Source organism: Arachis duranensis, chromosome 1, assembly GCF_000817695.3.
Source record: "Arachis duranensis cultivar V14167 chromosome 1, aradu.V14167.gnm2.J7QH, whole genome shotgun sequence".
In the NCBI taxonomy this organism is placed as follows: domain Eukaryota; kingdom Viridiplantae; phylum Streptophyta; class Magnoliopsida; order Fabales; family Fabaceae; genus Arachis; species Arachis duranensis.
In genome coordinates, this window is record NC_029772.3 from 82,876,421 (window position 1) to 82,889,851 (window position 13,431).

At 36.8% G+C, this 13,431-nt stretch overlaps 1 non-coding gene across 1 annotated transcript; it reads right to left on the bottom strand.

The window, feature by feature from the left end:
* Window positions 1-4,271: 4,271 nt before the first annotated feature.
* LOC127742736 (small nucleolar RNA R71) lies at window positions 4,272-4,375 on the bottom strand. The gene has a single exon (XR_008004121.1). It is a non-coding gene; the product is annotated as a small nucleolar RNA R71 (small nucleolar RNA).
* Between the last annotated feature and the right edge of the window lie 9,056 nt (window positions 4,376-13,431).

Consider the following 13,431-nt stretch of genomic DNA (forward strand, 5'->3'; position numbering starts at 1 on the left):
AACGGGCAAGCCGAGATCTCCAACAGAGAGATGAAACGAATACTAGAAAAAATTGTTGGAAGTTCACAAAAGGACTGGTCTAGGAAGCTAGACGATGCTCTATGGGCCTACAGGACAGCATTCAAGACCCCCCATTGGGATGTCACTATATCCAGCTAGTATTCGACAAGGCTTACCACTTACTAGTTAAATTAGAGCACAGAGCTTTTTGGGCACTAAAACTACTCAATTTTGATGAAAAGACTGCTGGAGAAAAGAGATTAATGCAACTCAATGAGCTGGAAGAGTTTAGAAATCAAGAATATGTGAATGCAAAAATCTACAAAGAAAACACAAAAAGGTGGCATGACCAAAGGATAGCAAGAAGAGAGTTCATTGAAGGACAAAAGGTGTTACTCTACAACTCTAGACTTAAGTTCTTCCCTGGAAAACTTAAGTCTCGATGGTCAGGACCTTTCACCATACTCAAGGTGTTTCCCTATGGTCATGTGGAGCTCATGGAAGACAAGACTCAGAGAACTTTCTCTGTCAATGGCCATAGACTCAAACACTACTTGGGAGGCTCATTGGAAGAGTAGAGAGTGAGCTACAAGCTCAACTAAAGATGGAGGAATGTCAAGCTAATGACAATAAAGAAGCGCTAGTTGGGAGGCACCCCAACACTTTATCCTTTTTGATTTAATTGCTTTCCTAGAAATAGTTTAAATTCTGTGATAGTTTCAATTTTTAGGATTAGTTTGATATTTGCTTTGATAGTAGATTAATATTTTTTTTACTCTCTTTTATTTGGGATTTGCAACTTGATGAATGCATGACTAATGATGGGTGAATGGGCTCAGGATTAGCTGAAATGCTAAGTTTGGTGTAGCCTCTTACCCACTTAATCTAGGCTTACAAACAACTAAATAAATTGATTCTGAAAAGTAAGCCAGAGTTTAAGTTTGGTGTGGCCACCACCAATGATCACATAGTACCCAATTCACCTAAGTTGAGAGCACTTAATACCTTGGACAAGAATGAACGTGAGTTAATGGATTCAGAGGAGTTGGGATCAAAAGAAAATGAAAGGTTTTATGAACACATTAAATACACAATGATGAAAGCAATTTATTAAGATGATAAGGAATTAAGTTTGGTGTCCCAAGGGACACCTATCAGTTGCAACCTAATTCACTCTTAATGAGAAGAAATGTGAAAGGGTATTTTGTCTTTACTAATAGGGTCAGTTTCAATTTCAGGAGAGAAGATGGGACCCACATGGAAGACTACTGAAGAGCGGATAATTTATACGCTTTTTGGCATTGTTTTTAGATAGTTTTTAGTATAATCTAGCTACTTTTAGGGATGTTTTCATTAATTTTTATGCTAAATTCACATTTCTGGACTTTACTATGAGTTTGTGTGTTTTTCTGTGATTTTAGGTAATTTCTGGCTGAAATTGAGGGACCTGAGCAAAACTCTGATAAGGAGGCGGACAAAGGACTGCTGATGCTGTTGGAATCTGACCTCCCTGAACTCGAAATGGATTTTCTGGAGCTACAGAACTCCCAATAGCGCACTCTCAATGGCGTTGGAAAGTAGACATCCAGAACTTTCCAGCAATATATAAAAGTTTATACTTTATTCGAGATTTGACGACATAAACTGGCGCTCAACACTAGTTCCATGCTGCATTCTGGAGTCAAACGCCAGAAACACGTCACGAACCAGAGTTGAACGCCAAAAACACATTACAACTTGGCGTTCAACTCCAAGATAAGCCTCAGCTCGTGTAAAGATCAAACTAAGCCCAAGCACACACCAAGTGGGCCCCGGAAGTAGATTTATGCATCAATTACTTACTTTTGTAAACCCAAGTAGCTAGTTTAGTATAAATAGAACTTTTTACTACTGTATTAGACAACTTTGGTCTCAGTTTTATTTTAATTATTCATCTTAGGAGACTATTGATCTCTTTTGGGGGCTATGCTTGTTCTTATTCTAAGATATTCATTGCACTTCAACATGATGAATGTGATGATCCGTGACACTCATCATCATTCTCACCTAAGAACGCGTGACTGATAACCACTTCCGTTCTACCTTAGACCGGGCGCATATCTCTTGGATTCCTTAATCAGAATCTTCGTGGTATAAGCTAGAATTGATGGTGGCATTAATGGGAATCCGGAAAGTCTAACCTTGTCTGTGGTATTCCGAGTAGGATTCCGGGATTGAATGACTGTGACGAGCTTCAAACTCGCGATCGTTGGGCGTAATGACAAATACAAAAGAATCAATGGATTCTATTCTGACATGATCGAGAACCAACAGCTGATTAGCCGTGCTGTGACAGAGCATTTGGACCATTTTCACTGAGAGGATGGGAAGTAGCCATTGACAATGGTGACACCCTACATAGAGCTTGCCATAGAAGGAACTTTGCACTTTTGCATGAGAGGAATATTATGTTACAGGAATTCAGAAGACAAAAAATCTCCAAAACTCCAACATATTCTCCATTATTGAACAACAAGTAACTATTTCACGCTCTTTTAATTTTTTAGTAATTCAAACTGATAATCATAATTGATATCCTGACTAAGAATAATAAAATAATCGTAGCTTGCTTCAAGTTAACAATCTCCGTGGGATCGAGTGCACTTGCTGGTTAGTTGTGCGGATTGCAAAAGTGTGATTGCAATTTCGTGCACCAAGTTTTTGGCGCCGTTGCCGGTGATTGTACGAGTTTGGACAACTAACGGTTCATCTTGTTGCTCAGATTAGGTAATTTTCTTTTTATTTTCCTTTCAAAAAGTTTTTAATTAAAAATAAATTATTCTATGGCTTCAGAATTTTTAAGAATGGATTCTAGAGTTTCATGAAGCATGTTGAATCCTAGCTGGCTATAAAGCCATATCCAAATCCTTTTGGAATTAGACTTCAACTAATCACTTCAATGCATGTAATACCATCCTAAAGCTGGCTGGCTATTAAGCCATGCCCAACCCTTGGTTTGGAGCTTTAGACTAACATTGAAAGATTCTTGGAATTCTTATTAAAATTTTTTGAATATCTTAATTTTCGAAATTACACTAACAATTAATGTGATTGATTAAAAAATTTGAAGTTTGCTACTTTCTTGTTAAGAAAGGCTCAATCTTTAAATTCTAGAATCATATCTTTTAGTTTCTTGTTAATTAAGTAATTAATTTTAATTTTAAAAATTAAATCTTTTTAATCATATCTTTTTATCATATCTTTTATATCATATCTTTTTCAAAATTTTGAATTTAAAATATCTTTTCCGACTTCTTATCTTCTTATCTTTTCAAATTTGATTTTCAAATCTTTTTCAACTAGCTATTTGACTTTTTGTTTGTTTCTTATCTTTTTCAAAACCACATAACAACTTTTCTCTCTCTAATTTTCGGAAATACCTCCCTCTTTTTTCAAAAATTCTTTTTAATTAATTAATTGCTTTAAATTTTAATTTTAATTTTATTTCTTATCTTAATTTTCGAAAATCGTTAACTCCTTTTCAAAATTATTTTTGAAAACTTCTGTCTCTCATCTTATTCTATTTATTTATTCATTCACTAACACTTCTCTTCATCTCAAATCTCTGCCCCTATCCTCACCTTTGTGTTTGGATTTTCCTTTCTTTATTCCCTTTCTTCTTCTACTAACAATAAGGAACCTCTTTATTGTGACATAGAGGATTTCTCTTCTTTTTCTGTTCTCTTCTCTTTCATATGAGCAGGAACAAGGAAAAAGGCATTCTTGTTGAAGCTGATCCAGAACCTGAAAGGACTCTGAAGAAGAAACTAAGAGAAGCTAAATTACAATAATCCAGAGACAACCTTGCTGAAATTTTCGAACAAGAAAAGGAGATGGAAGCCGAACCCAACAACAATAATGCAAGGAAGATGCTTGGTGATTATACCATACCTACTTCCAAGTTTGATGAAAGAAGCATCTCAATTCCTGCCATTGGAGCAAACAATTTTGAGCTAAAACCTCAATTAGTTGCTCTAATGCAACAGAACTGCAAGTTTCATGGACTTCCATCAGAAGATCAATATCAGTTCTTGACTGAGTTCTTGTAGATCTGTGAGACTGTTAAGACTAATGGAGTAGATCCTGAAGTCTACAGGCTCATGTTTTTCCCTTTTGCTGTGAGAGACAAAGCTAGAGCATGGTTGGACTCTCAACCTAAAGATAGCCTGGACTCCTGGGATAAGCTGGTCACAGCCTTCTTGGCTAAGTTCTTTCCTCCTCAAAAGCTGAGCAAGCTTAGAGTGGATATTCAAACCTTCAAACAAAAAGATGGTGAATCCCTCTATGAAGCTTTGGAAAGATACAAGCAGATGACCAAAAGATGTCCTTCTGACATGTTTTCAGAATGGATTATGATAGATATATTCTATTATGGTCTGTCTGAGTTCTCTAAGATGTCATTGGACCATTCTGCAGGTGGATCCATTCACCTAAAGAAAATGCCTGCAGAAGCTCAAGAACTTATTGACATAGTTGCAAATAACCAGTTCATGTACACTTCTGAGAGGAATTCCGTGAATAATGGGACGCCTTAGAAGAAGGGAGTTCTTGAAATTGATGCTCTGAATGCCATATTGGCTTAGAACAAAATGTTGACTCAGCAAGTCAACATGATTTCTCAAAGTCTAAATGGATGGCAAAATGCATCCAACAGTACTAAAGAGGCATCTTCTGAAGTAGATGCTTATGATCCTGAAAACCCTGCAATGGTAGAGGTAAATTACATGGGGGAAGCCTTTGGCAACACATATAACCCCTCATGGAGAAATCATCCAAATTTCTCATGGAAGGATCAACAAAAGCCTCAATAAGTCTTTAATAATGGTGGAAGAAACAGGCTTAGTAATAGCAAGCCTTTTCCATCATCTTCTTAGCAACAGACAGAGAATTTTGAGCAAAATACCTCTAACTTAGCAAATATAGTCTCTGATCTGTCCAAAGCCACTTTAAGTTTCATGAGTGAAATAAGGTCCTCCATAAAAAATCTGGAGGCACAAGTGGGCCAGCTGAGTAAGAAAGTCACTGAAACTCCTCCTAGTACTCTCCCAAGCAATACTGAAGAAAATCCAAAAAGAGAGTGCAAGGCCATTGATATAATCAATATGGCCAAACCTAGAGAGGAAGGAGAGGACGTGAATCCCAATGAGGAAGACCTCATGGGACGTCTCTCAAGCAAGAAGGAGTTCCCTATTGAGGACCCAAAGGAAACTGAGGCTCATATAGAGACCATAGAGATTCCATTAAACCTCCTTCTGCCATTCATGAGCTCTGAAGACTATTCTTCCTCTGAAGAGGATGAAGATGTAACTGGAGAGCAAGTTGCTCAATATTTAGGAGCTATCATGAAGCTGAATGCCAAGTTATTTGGTAATGAGACTTGGGGAGGTGAACCTCCCTTGCTCATAAGTGAACTAGATACATGGGTTCAGCAAACTTTACCTCAAAAGAGACAAGATCCTGGTAAATTCATAATACCCTGCACCACAGGCACCATGATCTTTGAAAAAGCTCTGTGTGACCTGGGGTCAGGTATAAACCTTATGCCACTCTCTGTAATGGAGAAGCTGGGGATCATTGAGGTACAGCCTGCCATATTTTCATTACAAATGGCAGACAAGTTAGTAAGACAAGCTTATGGATTGGTAGAGGACGTGTTGGTAAAGGTTGAAGGCCTTTACTTCCCTGCTGATTTCATAATCCTAGACACTAGGAAGGAGGAGGATGAATGCATCATCCTTGGAAGACCTTTCCTAGCCACAGCAGGAGCTGTGATAGATGTTAACAGAGGAGAATTAGTCCTTCAATTGAATGAGGACTACCGTGTATTCAAGGCTCAAAGGTCTTCTTCTTTAACAATGGAGAGGAAGCATGAAAAGCTTCTCTCAGTACAGAGTCAAACAAGGCCCCCACAATCAAACTCTAAGTTTGGTGTTGAGAGGGCTCGGCCAGACTCTAAGTTTGGTGTTGAATCCCCACATCCAAACTCTAAAGTTTGGTGTTGGGAGTCTACAACATTGACCTGATCACCTGTGTGGCTCCATGAGAGCCCACTGTCAAGCTATTGACATTAAAGAATCGCTTATTGGGAGGCAACCCAATTTTTATTTATCTAATTTTATTTTTCTTTTTATTTGTTCTTTTATGTTTTATTAGGTTCATGATCATGTGGAGTCACGAAAAAAATTCTAAAATTAAAAATAGAATAAAAAAACAGGAGAAGAAAAATCACACCCTGAAGGAAGGACTTACTGGCGTTTAAACGCCAGTAAGGAGCATCTGGCTGGCGTTTAACGCCAGAACAGAGAATGGATCTGGCGTTGAACGCCAGAAACATGCAGCAATCTGGCGTTTAAATGACAGGATTGCATACTGAGGAAATCTGGCATTCAATGCCAGAAACATGCTGCAGATGGGCGTTGAACGCCCAGAACAAGCTTAGAGCTGGCGTTTAACGCCAGAAACAAGCACCAATCTGGCGTTAAATGCCAGGATTGCATGCAGAGGGCATTTACACGCCTCATTGGTGCAGAGATGAAAATCCTTGACACCTCAGGATCTATGGACCCCACAGGATTGCCACCTACCTCAACTCACCTTCTCTCTTCTTCCCCATCACCTCTTCACCACTCACATCCATCCATCTCTTTCCCACCCAATCCCACCCATATGGCCGAAACATACACATTTCTCCCTCTCCTCCATATTTTCTTCTCCTTCCATTCTTTCTTCTTTGCTCGAGGGCAAGCAACATTCTAAGTTTGGTATGGTAAAAGCATAGCTTTTTTGTTTTTTCATAACCATTAATGGGACCTAAAGCCAGAGAAACCTCAAAAAAAAAAAAGAAAGAGAAAAGAAAAGGGAAGACAAAAGCTTCCACCTCTGAGTCATGGGAGATGGAGAGATTCATCTCAAGGATCCATAGCTCAGTAATAGAGCATTTGACTGCACATCAAGAGAGCATGAGGAATTCTCTCATCAAGAAATCCCTGAGATACCTCAGGGGATACATTTTCCTCCACACAACTATTGGGAGCAACTAAGGATAAGAGCACCAAAATCACTAGGGATCAAGCAACAGAGGCAAGGAAGAGACATAAAGGAGCTCAAAAGGCACCATTGGTCCTTCAAAAGGTGCCACTCTCACTAAGGTGGACTCATTCCTTAACTTCCTTGTTCTTATCTCTGTTTTTCAATTTTTATGCTATCTGTGTGTTTATGTTTTGTGTCTCTACCTCATGATCATTAGTATTGAGTAACTATGTATTAAGGTTATGAATAATTCCATGAATCCTTCACCTTTCTTAAATGAAAAATATTCCTAATTCAAAAGAACAAGAAGTACATGAATTTCAAAATTATCCTTGAATTTAGTTTAATTATATTGATGTGGTGACAATACTGTTTGTTTTCTGAATGAATGCTTGAACAGTGTATATTGTTTATGAATGTTAAAATTGTTGGCTCTTGAAAGAATGATGAACAAAGAGAAATGCTATTGATAATCTGAAAAATCATAAAAATTGATTCTTGAAGCAAGAAAAAGCAGTGAAAAAGCAAAAGCTTGCGAAAAAAAGTGGCAAAAAAATAAAAAAAAAGCAAGCAGAAAAAGCCAATAGCCCTTAAAAACCAAAAGGCAAGGGTAACAAGGATCCAAGGCTTTAAGCATCAATGGATAGGAGGGCTCAAGGAAATAAAATTCAGGCCTAAGCGGCTAAATCAAGTTGTCCCTAACCATGTGCTTGTGGCATGCAGGTCCAAGTGAAAAGCTTGAGACTGAGTGGTTAAAGTCGTGATCCAAAGCAAAAAGAGTGTGCTTAAGAGCTCTGGACACCTCTAACTGCGGACTTTAGCAAAGCTGAGTCACAATCTGAAAATGTTCACCCAGCTATGTGTCTGTGGCATTTATGTATCCGGTGGTAATATTGGAAACAAAGTGCTTAGAGCCACGGCCAAGGGTCATAAAAGTAGCTGTGTTCAAGAATCAACAAACTTAACTAGGAGAATCAATAACACTATCTGAAATTCTAAGTTCCTATAGATGCCAATCATTCTAAACTTCAAAGGAAAAAGTGAGATGCCAAAACTGTTCAGAGGCAAAAAGCTACAAGTCCCACTCATCTAATTAGAATTAATATTCATTGATATTTTGGAATTTATAGTATATTCTTTTCTTTTTATCCTAATCGATTTTCAGTTGCTTGGGGACAAGCAACAATTTAAGTTTGGTGTTGTGATGAGCGGATAATTTATACACTTTTTGGCATTGTTTTTAGATAGTTTTTAGTATAATCTAGCTACTTTTAGGGATATTTTCATTAGTTTTTATGCTAAATTCACATTTCTGGACTTTACTATGAGTTTTTGTGTTTTTCTGTGATTTCAGGTAATTTCTGGCTGAAATTGAGGGACCTGAGCAAAACTCTGATAAGGAGGCTGACAAAGGACTGCTGATGCTGTTGGAATCTGACCTCCCAGCACTCGAAATGGATTTTCTGAAGCTACAAAACTTTAAATGGCGCGCTCTCAACGGCTTTGGAAAGTAGACATCCAAAGCTTTCCAGTAATATATAATAGTTCATACTTTATTTGACATTTGACGATGTAAACTGGCACTCAACGCCAGTTCCATGCTGCATTCTGGAGTCAAACGCCAGAAACACGTCACGAATCAGAGTTGAACGCCAAAAACACGTTACAACTTGGCGTTCAACTCCAAGATAAGCCTCAGCTCGTGTAAAGATCAAACTCAGCCCAAGCACACACCAAGTGGGCCCCGAAAGTGGATTTATGCATCAATTACTTACTTTTGTAAACCCAAGTAGCTAGTTTAGTATAAATAGAACTTTTTACTAGTGTATTAGACATCTTTGGTCTCAGTTTTATCTTAATTATTCATCTTAGGAGACTATTGATCTCATTTTGGGGGCTGGCCATTCGGCCATGCCTGAACCTTCATCACTTATGTATTTTTAACGGTGGAGTTTTTACACACCATAGATTAAGGGTGTGGAGCTCTGCTGTACCTCAAGTTTTAATGCAATTACTACTATTTTCTATTCAATTCCGCTTGTTCTTATTCTAAAATATTCGTTGCACTTCAACATGATGAATGTGATGATCCGTGACACTCATCATCATTCTCACCTAAGAACGCGTTACTGACAACCACTTCCGTTCTACCTTAGACGGGGCGCATATCTCTTGGATTCCTTAATCAGAATCTTCGTGGTATAAGCTAGAATTGATGGCGACATTCATGGGAATCCGGAAAGTCTAACCTTGTCTGTGGTATTCTGAGTAGGATTCCGGGATTGAATGACTGTGACGAGCTTCAAACTCGCGATTGTTGGGCGTGATGACAAACGCAAAAGAATCAATGGATTCTATTCTGACATGATCGAGAACCAACAGCTGATTAGCCGTGCTGTGACAGAGCATTTGGACCATTTTCACTGAGAGGATGGGAAGTAACCATTGGCAATGGTGACACCCTACATAGAGCTTGCCATAGAAGGAACTTTGCACTTTTGCCTGAGCGGAATATTATGTTTCAGGAATTCAGAATCCAAAACTCCAACATATTCTCCATTATTGAACAACAAGTAATTATTTCACGCTCTTTTAATTTTTTAGTAATTCAAACTGATAATCATAATTGATATCCTGACTAAGAATAATAAAATAATCATAGCTTGCTTCAAGTTAACAATCTCCGTGGGATCGACCCTTACTCACGTAAGGTATTACTTGGACGACCCAATGCACTTGCTGGTTAGTTGTGCGGATTGCAAAAGTGTGATTGCAATTTCGTGCACCAAGTTTTTGGCGCCGTTGCCAGGGATTGTTCGAGTTTGGACAACTAACGGCTCATCTTGTTGCTCAGATTAGGTAATTTTCTTTTTATTTTCCTTTCAAAAACTTTTTAATTAAAAATAAATTATTCTATAGTTTCATGAAGCATGTTGAATCCTAGCTGGCTGTAAAGCCATATCCAAATCCTTTTGGAATGAGACTTCAACTAATCACTTCAATGCATGTAATACCATCCTAAAGCTGGATGGCTATTAAGCCATGCCCAACCCTTGGTTTGGAGCTTTAGACTAACATTGAAAGATTCCTGGAATTCTTATTAAAAATTTTTGAATCTCTTAATTTCTTTTTCTATATGTTTTTTCGAAAAAAATAAAAGAAAATACAAAAAAATCATAAAATCATAAAAACCAAAAATATTTTGTGTTCTTGTTTGAGTTTCGTGTCATGTTTTAAGTTTGGTGTCAATTGCATATTTATCTTGTCCTTGCATTTTTCGAAAATTCATGCATTCATAGTGTTCTTCATGATCTTCAAATTGTTCTTGGTAAGTCTTCTTGTTTGATCTTGATGTTTTCTTGTTTTGAATCTTTTGTTGTTTTTCATGTGCATTTTTGCATTCATATTGTCTAAGCATTAAAGATTTCTAAGTCTAGTATCTTGCATGTTTTCTTTGCATCAAAAATTTTTCAAAAATATGTTCTTGATGTTCATCATGATCTTCAAAGTGTTCTTGGTGAACATCTTGACATTCATAATGTTCTTGCATGCATCATATGTTTTGATTCATAATTTTCATGTTGTGAGTCATTTTTGTTGTTTTTCTCTCTCATCATTAAAAATTCAAAAATAAAAAATATCTTTTCCTTATTTCTCTCAAAAATTCAAAATTTTGGGTTGACATGGTCAAAAATTTTTAAAATAAGTTGTTTTCTTGTTAGTCAAGTCAAAATTTCAATTTTAAAAATCTTATCTTTTCAAAACTTTTTCAAAACTCAAATCTTTTTCATTTTTTATATATATTTTCGAAAATTTCTTTTAAATTGATTTTCAAAATCTTTTTTTATCTTTATTTCATAATTTTCGAAATTACATTAACAATTAATGTGATTGATTCAAAAATTTGAAGTTTGCTACTTTCTTGTTAAGAAAGGCTCAATCTTTAAATTCTAGAATCATATCTTTTAGTTTCTTGTTAGTTAAGTAATTAATTTTAATTTTAAAAATTAAATCTTTTTAATCATATCTTTTTATCATATCTTTTATATCATATCTTTTTCAAAATTTTATCTTTTTCAAAATTTTGAATTTAAAATATCTTTTCCAACTTCTTATCTTCTTATCTTTTCAAATTTGATTTTCAAATCTTTTTCAACTAACTATTTGACTTTTTATTTGTTTCTTATCTTTTTCAAAACCACATAACTTTTCTCTCTCTAATTTTCGAAAATATCTCCCTCTTTTTTCAAAAATTCTTTTTAATTAATTAATTGTTTTAAATTTTAATTTTAATTTTATTTCTTATCTTAATTTTCGAAAATCATTAACTCCTTTTCAAAATTATTTTTGAAAACTTCTGTCTCCCATCTTATTCTATTTATTTATTCATTCACTAACACTTCTCTTCATCTCAAATCTCTCCCCCTATCCTCACCTTTGTGTTTGGATTTTTCTTTCTTTATTCCCTTTCTTCTTCTACTAATAATAAGGAGCCTCTTTACTGTGACATAGAGGATTCCTCTTCTTTTTCTGTTCTCTTCTCTTTCATATGAGCAGGAACAAGGAAAAAGGCATTCTTGTTGAAGCTGATCCAGAACCTGAAAGGACTCTGAAATCCACTACAAACAAGCATCTCTATCTAGCCTATTCGGAACAAAAATTGGAAAGTGACGTTAGGATGTTTTCCAGTAAAGAATTTCATAAAAATATAGTAGCGTTGTAAGTATAGATTCTAAACCAACAAATAATCCCTTCGTACAAACATTTGGTTGTCACAAGTAACAAACCCCTGATAAAATTGATAACCGAAGTATTTAAACCTCGGGTCGTCTTCTCAAGGAATTGCAGGGAGGTGTTCTTATTATTGGTTATGCAAAGGTATATTTTGGGATTTTAAAAAGGGTTGAACAAGTAATTTAATTGACAAGAAAAATAAATAAATAACTATAAAATAAACTCTTGGCAAGATATGAGAAATTGGAAGTCCTATCCTAGTTATCCTTATCAAGTGTGATGAGAATTGGGTTTTAATCCCACTTAGTTAGCCTTTACTAAAGCAAAGGAAAGTCAAGTGGACTAATTAGTTTGATCCTCAAGTCCTAGTCAATCTCTGTGGGAGGACTAGCTTTAGAGCGATCTAGATCAATTAGTATCTGTGGTGCATGAAATTGTGATCAATACTTTTCACAAATCAAATAATCCCCGGTAATGAATCCAAAAACTTGGTGTTCAATACCATGGCATAAACACAACTTCGCACAACTAACCAGCAAGTGTACTGGGTCGTCCAAGTAATAAACCTTACGCGAGTAAGGGTCGATCCCACGGAGATTGTTAGTATGAAGCAAGCTATAGTCATCTTGTAAATCTTAGTCAGGCAAACTCAAATGGATGTAGGTGATAAACGCATAAAACACAAAGATATGGATAGAGATACTTATGTAATTCATTGGTAGGAATTTCAGATAAGCGTATGAAGATGCCTTCCCTTCCGTCTCTCTGCTTTCCTACTGTCTTCATCCAATCCTTCTTCTTCCTTTCCATGGCAAGCTTAAGCAAGGGTTTCACCGTTGTCAGTGGCCACCTCCCATCCTCTCAGTGGAAATGTTCAACGCACCCTGTCACGGCACGGATATCCATCTGTCGGTTCTCGATCAGGCCGGAATAGAATCCAGTGATTCTTTTGCGTCTGTCACTAACGCCGCGCCCTCAGGAGTTTGAAGCACGTCACAGTCATTCAATCATTGAATCCTACTCAGAATACCACAGACAAGGTTAGACCTTCCGGATTCTCTTGAATGCCGCCATCAGTTCTAGCCTATACCACGAAGACTCTGATCTCACGGAATGGCTGGCTCGTTTGTCAGGCGAGCACTCGGTTGTCAGGCGATCAACCATGCATCGTGTATCAGGAATCCAATAGATATTCACCCAATCGAAGGTAGAACGGAGGTGGTTGTCAATCACACGTTCATAGGTGAGAATGATGATGAGTGTCACGGATCATCACATTCATCAAGTTGAAGAACAAGTGATATCTTAGAACAAGAACAAGCGGAATTGAATAGAAGAACAATAGTAATTGCATTAATACTCGAGGTACAGCAGAGCTCCACACCTTAATCTATGGTGTGTAGAAACTCCACCGTTGAAAATACATAAGAACAAGAGTGATCATTGGCTTCGGTCCCAGAGAGGGAACCAGAAGAACTAAGATTTCAAATACAATAGTATAATGTCCTACTTATAGATAACTAGTAGCCTAGGGTGTATAGAGATGAGTAAATGACATAAAAAATCCACTTCCGGGCCCACTTGGTGTGTGCTTGGGCTGAGCAATGAAGCATTTTCGTGTAGAGACTC